We start from the raw sequence: 9594 nt of genomic DNA, 5'->3' as shown, positions 1-9594 counted from the left end.
ACATTTACAGTTATAGACTGTTAATGCTGTTGTAACTTTAAATGTAGCATATGACATTTTGAGTTAATTATTTGAATATTGTATTATATTCATGTCATCATATTAAATGCATTCATGTGTATAATTGCATGATCACAGGCTTATTACTTTGGTGATTTGTATAGAAAAAGAGTTCCTGTGTTAAAAAATGACTATGTTACCCAAAATGCATTGCATGTATACTTCCGATATTGCCACAGCATCGGTTCGAATCCCGCAAGAGACATGAACATTTAAGTAATGATAAACCTTGCAATAAGTGCAGAACTGTGTGTAAACAATGTTGAGAAGGTAAGAGAGTAGATAAAAAATGATATAGTGTACGTTCTCCTCCTTTTTTCCTCCTTTTCTTTCTCTCTCTTTCCCCCTCTTTCCTCTCTTTTTTTTTTTCCCCCCAGCCGTGCAGTCCCTTCTGCCCTATTTTTGGCCGAGCTTGTGGCTTTGAATTCCCTGTAGATGGTACAGGTACTTTTAATGGAAACCTAAAACATTTTTAATGTGGGAAAATGTAGAGTATTTTGAAGCCTGGATAGCTCAGCCGGTAGAGCATCAGGCTTTTAATCTGAGGGTCCAGGGTTCAAGTCCCTGTTCAGGCGGGAATTCAATTACAAAAACTTCATTGACACCTCATAGGTTGTTGAGTGATTGAATAGATGCGCTCAATATTGACACTTTACAAAGATTTAAAAAGTGAATCCTTGTGATCATGACAATTGGACGTGTAACTAGTTACTTGCATTTATTGTAATTGACACTGTCTAAAATACAGAATGATGAGTCTCATTTTGTCTAACCTCTCAGCTGCTACTAACCTCTCAGCTGCTACTACTGTGACAGTCATTGAAATGGAAATTCTGTGAAAATCTAAATTTATTGGAGAATACGGGCATCGATCCCGCTTCCTCTCACATGCTAAGCGAGCGCTCTACCATTTGAGCTAATTCCCCTTTCTCTAAGAGATCTTATAAGATAAAAAGCAGTACCCTCATTAAGCATAGCTTGTGGCTTTGAATTCCCTGTAGATGGTACAGGTACTTTTAATGGAAACCTAAAACATTTTTAATGTGGGAAAATGTTGAGTTTATTGAAGCCTGGATAGCTCAGCCGGTAGAGCATCAGACTTTTAATCTGAGGGTCCAGCGTTCAAGTACCTGTTCAGGTGGGATATCAGTTATAATAACTTCATTGACCCTTCATAGGTCGTTGAGTGCTAGAATCGACGCGCTCGTTATTGATACTTTACAAAGATTTAAAAATGGAATCCTTGTGATCCTGACAATTCGACGTTTAACTAGTTACTTGTATTTATTGTAATTGACTAATCGACACTGTCTAAAATACAGAATGATGTGTCTCATTTTGTTTAACCTCTCAGCTGCAGAGGTTTTGGCTAATGAACCATGTGCTCTCCAACAAACTCCAGTTCAATTCTGATTACTGTGACAGTCATTGAAATGGAAATTCTGTGAAAATCTAAATTTATTGGAGAATGCGGGCATCAATCCCACTACCTCTCACATGCTAAGCGAGCGCTCTACCATTTGAGCTAATTCTCCTATCTGTAAGACATTTTATAAGATGAAAAGCAGTACCATCATTAAGCATAGCTTGTGGCTTTGAATTCCCTGTAGATGGTACAGGTACTTTTAATGGAAACCTAAAACATTTTTAATATGGGAAAATGTTGAGTTTATTGAAGCCTGGATAGCTCAGCCGGTAGAGCATCAGACATTTAATCTGAGGGTCCAGCGTTCAAGTCCCTGTTCAGGTGGGATTTCAGTTATAATAACTTCATTGACCCTTCATAGGTCGTTGAGTGCTAGAATAGACGCGCTCGTTATTGATACTTTACAAAGATTTAAAAACGGAATCCTTGTGATCCTGACAATTCGACGTTTAACTAGTTACTTGTATTTATTGTAATTGAATAATTGACACTGGCCGTGTCCCAATTCAGGGGTTGCATCCTTCGAAGGACGCATTTGAAGACCGCATACGTCACAGCGGCGCGTCAAGTGCTCTCCCATTTCGAAGGGTCCTTCGAATGCGGCCGAGATATGCAGCCTTCGTTTCCCGGATTTGAAGGACGCATCGGATGCATCCTTCACGGCCCAACGTATCCCAACATTCATTGCGCGTTGGATATTTTTTCAGAAATGGCGCGGAGAGAGCGGAAGCAGCAGCTGCAGCGAATACATATTTAATGACAAAACTATGTAAAAACATTTTTTTATATAAAAGTAAGGTTGGGACCATTTTAAATATGTAACTTTATTGTCAAAGTTTAATTACATTAACGCTAGACATATAACGTTAAACTAATTAACATTAAGCCAACGTCCTCTCTTCCTCTTCACCCGCCGGCTCCAGCGGTGAATCTTCTCCCACTCCTCCAATAAAAGATAAAACATAACCAATAAAATTATAATTTCTGGCTCCATATATCTCCTCCACTGTCCGGTTTGAACCGCAGCTGTCAGGGTTGCTAGGAGACAGGAGCGGCGCGTGGTCACGCAAGGTAAAGGACGTTAACGGCTGGTTGCGCAATCCGGAAATGCTCCGTAGGCTAGACCGTCCCATTCCACAACGCTCGTTCGGCCTTCGATGCAGCCTTCGCGGTCTACGAAGGCTGCATCCTTCGAAGGACGCATCCTTCGAAGGATGCAACCCCTGAATTGGGACACGGCCACTGTCTAAAATACAGAATGATGAGTCTCATTTTGTTTGACCTCTCAGCTGCAGAGGTTTTGGCTAGTGAACCATGTGCTCTTCAACAAACTCCAGTTCAATTCTGATTACTGTGACAGTCATTGAAATGGAAATTCTGTGAAAATCTAAATTTATTGGAGAATGCGGGCATCGATCCCGCTACCTCTCACATGCTAAGCGAGCGCTCTACCATTTGAGCTAATTCCCCTATCTGTAAGAAATATTATAAGATAAAAAGCAGTACCCTCATTAAGCATAGCTTGTGGCTTTGAATTCCCTGTAGATGGTACAGGTACTTTTAATGGAAACCTAAAACATTTTTAATATGGGAAAATGTTGAGTTTATTGAAGCCTGGATAGCTCAGCCGGTAGAGCATCAGACTTTTAATCTGAGGGTCCAGCGTTCAAGTCCCTGTTCAGGTGGGATTTCAGTTATAATAATTTCATTGACCCTTCATAGGTCGTTGAGTGCTAGAATAGACGCGCTCGTTATTGATACTTTACAAAGATTTAAAAACAGAATCCTTGTGATCCTGACAATTCGACGTTTAACTAGTTACTTGTATTTATTGTAATTGAATAATTGACACTGTCTAAAATACAGAATGATGAGTCTCATTTTGTTTGACCTCTCAGCTGCAGAGGTTTTGGCTAATGAACCATGTGCTCTTCAACAAACTCCAGTTCAATTCTGATTACTGTGACAGTCATTGAAATGGAAATTCTGTGAAAATCTAAATTTATTGGAGAATGCGGGCATCGATCCCGCTACCTCTCACATGCTAAGCGAGCTCTCTACCATTTGAGCTAATTCCCCTATCTGTAAGACTTTTTATAAGATAAAAAGCAGTACCATCATTAAGCATAGCTTGTGGCTTTGAATTCCCTGTAGATGGTACAGGTACTTTTAATGGAAACCTAAAACATTTTTAATGTGGGAAAATGTTGAGAGTATTGAAGCCTGGATAGCTCAGCCGGTAGAGCATCAGACTTTTAATCTGAGGGTCCAGGGTTCAAGTCCCTGTTCAGGCGGGAATTCAATTATAAGAACTTCATTGACACTTCATAGGTCGTTGAGTGCTAGAATAGATGCGCTCATTATTGATACTTTACAAAGATTTAAAAACAGAAGCCTTGTGATCCTGCAAATTGGACGTTTAACTAGTTACTGGTATTTATTGTAATTGAATAATTGACACTGTCTAAAATACAGAATGATGAGTCTCATTTTGTTTGACCTCTAAGCTGCAGGGGTTTTGGCTAATGAACCATGTGCTCTTCAACAAACTCCAGTTCAATTCTGATTACTGTGACAGTCATTGAAATGGAAATTCTGTGAAAATCTAAATTTAGTGGAGAAGGAGGGCATCAATCCCTCTACCTCTCACATGCTAAGCGAGCGCTCTACCATTTGAGCTAATTCCCCTATCTGTAAGACATTTTATAAGATGAAAAGCAGTACCCTCATTAAGCATAGCTTGTGGCTTTGAATTCCCTGTAGATGGTACAGGTACTTTTAATGGAAACCTAAAACATTTTTAATGTGGGAAAATGTTGAGGTTATTGAAGCCTGGATAGCTCAGCCGGTAGAGCATCAGACTTTTAATCTGAGGGTCCAGGGTTCAAGTCCCTGTTCAGGCGGGAATTCAATTATAAGAACTTCATTGACACTTCATAGGTCGTTGAGTGCTGGAATAGATGCGCTCGTTATTGATACTTTACAAAGATTTAAAAACAGAAGCCTTGTGATCCTACAAAATGGACGTTTAACTAGTTACTTGTATTTATTGTGATTGACTAATTGACACTGTCAAAAATACAGAATGATGAGTCTCATTTTGTTTGACCTCTCAGCTGCAGAGGCTTTGGCTAATGAACACTGTGCTCTTCAACAAACTCCAGTTCAATTCTGATTACTGTGACAGTCATTGAAATGGAAATTCTGTGAAAATCTAAATTTATTGGAGAATGCGGGCATCGATCACGCTACCTCTCACATGTTAAGCGAGCGCTCTACCATTTGAGCTAATTCCCCTATCTGTAAGACATCTTATAAGATAAAAAGCAGTACCCTCATTAAGCATAGCTTGTGGCTTTGAATTCCCTGTAGATGGTACAGGTACTTTTAATGGAAACCTAAAACATTTTTAATGTGGGAAAATGTTGACTTTATTAATGCCTGGATAGCTCAGCCGGTAGAGCATCAGACTTTTAATCTGAGGGTCCAGGGTTCCAGTCCCTGTTCAGTCGGGAATTCAATTATAAGAACTTCATTGACACTTCATAGGTCGTTGAGTGCTAGAATAGATGCGCTCGTTATTGATACTTTACAAAGATTTAAAAACGGAATCCTTGTGATCCTGACAATTCGACGTTTAACTAGTTACTTGTATTTATTGTAATTGACTAATCGACACTGTCTAAAATACAGAATGATGAGTCTCATTTTGTTTGACCTCTCAGCTGCAGAGGTTATGGCTAATGAACCATGTGCTCTTCAACAAACTCCAGTTCAATTCTGATTACTGTGACAGTCATTGAAATGGAAATTCTGTGAAAATCTAAATTTATTGGAGAATGCGGGCATCGATCCCGCTACCTCTCACATGCTAAGCAAGCGCTCTACCATTTGAGCTAATTCCCCTATCTGTAAGACATCTTATAAGATAAAAAGCAGTACCCCCATTAAGCATAGCTTGTGGCTTTGAATTCCCTGTAGATGGTACAGGTACTTTTAATGGAAACCTAAAACATTTTTAATGTGGGAAAATGTTGAGTTTATTGATGCCTGGAAAGCTCAGCCGGTAGAGCATCATACTTTTAATCTGAGGGTCCAGGGTTCAAGTCCCTGTTCAGGCGGGAATTCAATTATAAGAACTTCATTGACACTTCATAGGTCGTTGAGTGCTAGAATAGATGCGCTCGTTATTGATACTTTACAAAGATTTAAAAACAGAAGCCTTGTGATCCTACAAATTGGACATTTAACTAGTTACTTGTATTTATTGTAATTGACTAATTGACACTGTCTAAAATACAGAATGATGAGTCTCATTTTGTTTGACCTCTCAGCTGCAGAGGTTATGGCTAATGAACCATGTGCTCTTCAACAAACTCCAGTTCAATTCTGATTACTGTGACAGTCATTGAAATGGAAATTCTGTGAAAATCTAAATTTATTGGAGAATGCGGGCATCGATCCCGCTACCTCTCACATGCTAAGCGAGCGCTCTACCATTTGAGCTAATTCCCCTATCTGTAAGACATATTATAAGATAAAAAGCAGTACCCTCATTAAGCATAGCTTGTGGCTTTGAATTCCCTGTAGATGGTACAGGTACTTTTAATGGAAACCTAAAACATTTTTAATATGGGAAAATGTTGAGTTTATTGATGCCTGGATAGCTCAGCCGGTAGAGCATCAGACTTTTAATCTGAGGGTCCAGCTTCAAGTCCCTGTTCAGGTGGGATTTCAGTTATAATAACTTAATTGACCCTTCATAGGTCGTTGAGTGCTAGAATAGACGCGCTCGTTATTGATACTTTACAAAGATTTAAAAACAGAAGCCTTGTGATCCTACAAAATGGACGTTTAACTAGTTACTTGTATTTATTGTGATTGACTAATTGACACTGTCTAAAATACAGAATGATGAGTCTCATTTTGTTTGACCTCTCAGCTGCAGAGGTTTTGGCTAATGAACACTGTGCTCTTCAACAAACTCCAGTTCAATTCTGATTACTGTGGCAGTCATTGAAATGGAAATTCTGTGGAAATCTAAATTTATTGGAGAATGCGGGCATCGATCCCGCTACCTCCCACATGCTAAGCGAGCTCTCTACTATTTGAGCTAATTCCCTTATCTGTAAGACTTTTTATAAGATAAAAAGCAGTACCATCATTAAGCATAGCTTGTGGCTTTGAATTCCCTGTAGATGGTACAGGTACTTTTAATGGAAACCTAAAACATTTTTAATGTGGGAAAATGTTGAGTTTATTGATGCCTGGATAGCTCAGCCGGTAGAGCATCATACTTTTAATCTGAGGGTCCAGGGTTCAAGTCCCTGTTCAGGCGGGAATTCAATTATAAGAACTTCATTGACACTTCATAGGTCGATGAGTGCTAGAATAGATGCGCTCGTTATTGATACTTTACAAAGATTTAAAAACAGAAGCCTTGTGATCCTACAAATTGGACATTTAACTAGTTACTTGTATTTATTGTGATTGACTAATTGACACTGTCTAAAATACAGAATGATGAGTCTCATTTTGTTTGACCTCTCAGCTGCAGAGGTTATGGCTAATGAACCATGTGCTCTTCAACAAACTCCAGTTCAATTCTGATTACTGTGACAGTCATTGAAATGGAAATTCTGTGAAAATCTAAATTTATTGGAGAATGCGGGCATCGATCCCGCTACCTCTCACATGCTAAGCGAGCGCTCTACCATTTGAGCTAATTCCCCTATCTGTAAGACATATTATAAGATAAAAAGCAGTACCCTCATTAAGCATAGCTTGTGGCTTTGAATTCCCTGTAGATGGTACAGGTACTTTTAATTGAAACCTAAAACATTTTTAATATGGGAAAATGTTGAGTTTATTGAAGCCTGGATAGCTCAGCCGGTAGAGCGTCAGACTTTTAATCTGAGGGTCCAGCGTTCAAGTCCCTGTTCAGGTGGGATTTCAGTTATAATAACTTCATTGACCCTTCATAGGTCGTTGAGTGCTAGAATAGACGCGCTTGTTATTGATACTTTACAAAGATTTAAAAACGGAATCCTTGTGATCCTGACAATTCGACATTTAACTAGTTACTTGTATTTATTGTAATTGAATAATTGACACTGTCTAAAATACAGAATGATGAGTCTCATTTTGTTTGACCTCTCAGCTGCAGAGGTTTTGGCTAATGAACCATGTGCTCTTCAACAAACTCCAGTTCAATTCTGATTACTGTGACAGTCATTGAAATGGAAATTCTGTGAAAATCTAATTTTATTGGAGAATGCGGGCATCGATCCCGCTACCTCTCACATGCTAAGCGAGCTCTCTACCATTTGAGCTAATTCCCCTATCTGTAAGACTTTTTATAAGATAAAAAGCAGTACCATCATTAAGCATAGCTTGTGGCTTTGAATTCCCTGTAGATGGTACAGGTACTTTTAATGGAAACCTAAAACATTTTTAATGTGGGAAAATGTTGAGTTTATTAATGCCTGGATAGCTCAGCCGGTAGAGCATCAGACTTTTAATCTGAGGGTCCAGGGTTCAAGTCCCTGTTCAGTCGGGAATTCAATTATAAGAACTTCATTGACACTTCATAGGTCGTTGAGTGCTAGAATAGATGCGCTCGTTATTGATACTTTACAAAGATTTAAAAACAGAAGCCTTGTGATCCTACAAATTGGACATTTAACTAGTTACTTGTATTTATTGTAATTGACTAATTGACACTGTCTAAAATACAGAATGATGAGTCTCATTTTGTTTGACCTCTCAGCTGCAGAGGTTATGGCTAATGAACCATGTGCTCTTCAACAAACTCCAGTTCAATTCTGATTACTGTGACAGTCATTGAAATGGAAATTCTGTGAAAATCTAAATTTATTGGAGAATGCGGGCATCGATCCCGCTACCTCTCACATGCTAAGCGAGCGCTCTACCATTTGAGCTAATTCCCCTATCTGTAAGACATATTATAAGATAAAAAGCAGTACCCTCATTAAGCATAGCTTGTGGCTTTGAATTCCCTGTAGATGGTACAGGTACTTTTAATTGAAACCTAAAACATTTTTAATATGGGAAAATGTTGAGTTTATTGAAGCCTGGATAGCTCAGCCGGTAGAGCATCAGACTTTTAATCTGAGGGTCCAGGGTTCAAGTCCCTGTTCAGGAGCGAATTCAATTCTAAGAACTTCATTGACACTTCATAGGTCGTTGAGTGCTAGAATAGATGCGCTCGTTATTGATACTTTACAAAGATTTAAAAACAGAAGCCTTGTGATCCTACAAATTGGACATTTAACTAGTTACTTGTATTTATTGTAATTGACTAATTGACACTGTCTAAAATACAGAATGATGAGTCTCATTTTGTTTGACCTCTCAGCTGCAGAGGTTTTGGCTAATGAACCATGTGCTCTTCAACAAACTCCAGTTCAATTCTGATTACTGTGACAGTCATTGAAATGGAAATTCTGTGAAAATCTAAATTTATTGGAGAATGCGGGCATTGATCCCGCTACCTCTCACATGCTAAGCGAGCGCTCTACCATTTGAGGTAATTCCCCTATCTGTAAGACATCTTATGAGATGAAAAGCAGTACCATCATTAAGCATAGCTTGTGGCTTTGAATTCCCTGTAGATGGTACAGGTACTTTTATTGGAAACCTTAAACATTTTTAATGTGGGAAAATGTTGAGGTTATTGAAGCCTGGATAGCTCAGCCGGTAGAGCATCAGACTTTTAATCTGAGGGTCCAGGGTTCAAGTCCCTGTTCAGGCGCAAATTCAATTATAAGAACTTCATTGACACTTCATAGGTCGTTGAGTGCTAGAATAGATGTGCTCGTTATTGATACTTTACAAAGATTTAAAAACAGAAGCCTTGTGATCCTACAAATTGGACGTTTAAGTAGTTACTTGTATTTATTGTAATTGACTAATTGACACTGTCTAAAATACAGAATGATGAGTCTCATTTTGTTTGACCTCTCAGCTGCAGAGGTTTTGGCTAATGAACCATGTGCTCTTCAACAAACTCCAGTTCAATTCTGATTACTGTGACAGTCATTGAAATGGAAATTCTGTGAAAATCTAAATTTATTGGAGAATGCGGG

The 9594-nt window shown here is 38.7% G+C and overlaps 4 non-coding genes across 4 annotated transcripts; all 4 read left to right on the top strand.

Moving 5' to 3' along the window:
* The first annotated feature begins 562 nt into the window (after positions 1-562).
* On the top strand, positions 563-635 carry AC3HAE_039144 (transfer RNA lysine (anticodon UUU)). Its single transcript has one exon. It is a non-coding gene; the product is annotated as a tRNA-Lys (tRNA).
* Positions 636-3707: 3072 nt separating this feature from the next.
* AC3HAE_039143 (transfer RNA lysine (anticodon UUU)) lies at positions 3708-3780 on the top strand. Its single transcript has one exon. It is a non-coding gene; the product is annotated as a tRNA-Lys (tRNA).
* A 536-nt stretch (positions 3781-4316) lies between these two features.
* Positions 4317-4389, top strand: AC3HAE_039142 (transfer RNA lysine (anticodon UUU)). Its single transcript has one exon. It is a non-coding gene; the product is annotated as a tRNA-Lys (tRNA).
* A 4798-nt stretch (positions 4390-9187) lies between these two features.
* Positions 9188-9260, top strand: AC3HAE_039141 (transfer RNA lysine (anticodon UUU)). Its single transcript has one exon. It is a non-coding gene; the product is annotated as a tRNA-Lys (tRNA).
* The last annotated feature ends 334 nt before the right edge of the window (positions 9261-9594 follow it).

Source organism: Micromesistius poutassou (genome assembly GCF_964030765.1).
Source record: "Micromesistius poutassou genome assembly, chromosome: 23".
Lineage (NCBI taxonomy): Eukaryota > Metazoa > Chordata > Actinopteri > Gadiformes > Gadidae > Micromesistius > Micromesistius poutassou.
Note: the sequence above shows the minus strand (reverse complement) of the source record. Positions and strands in the feature narration are given on the sequence as shown.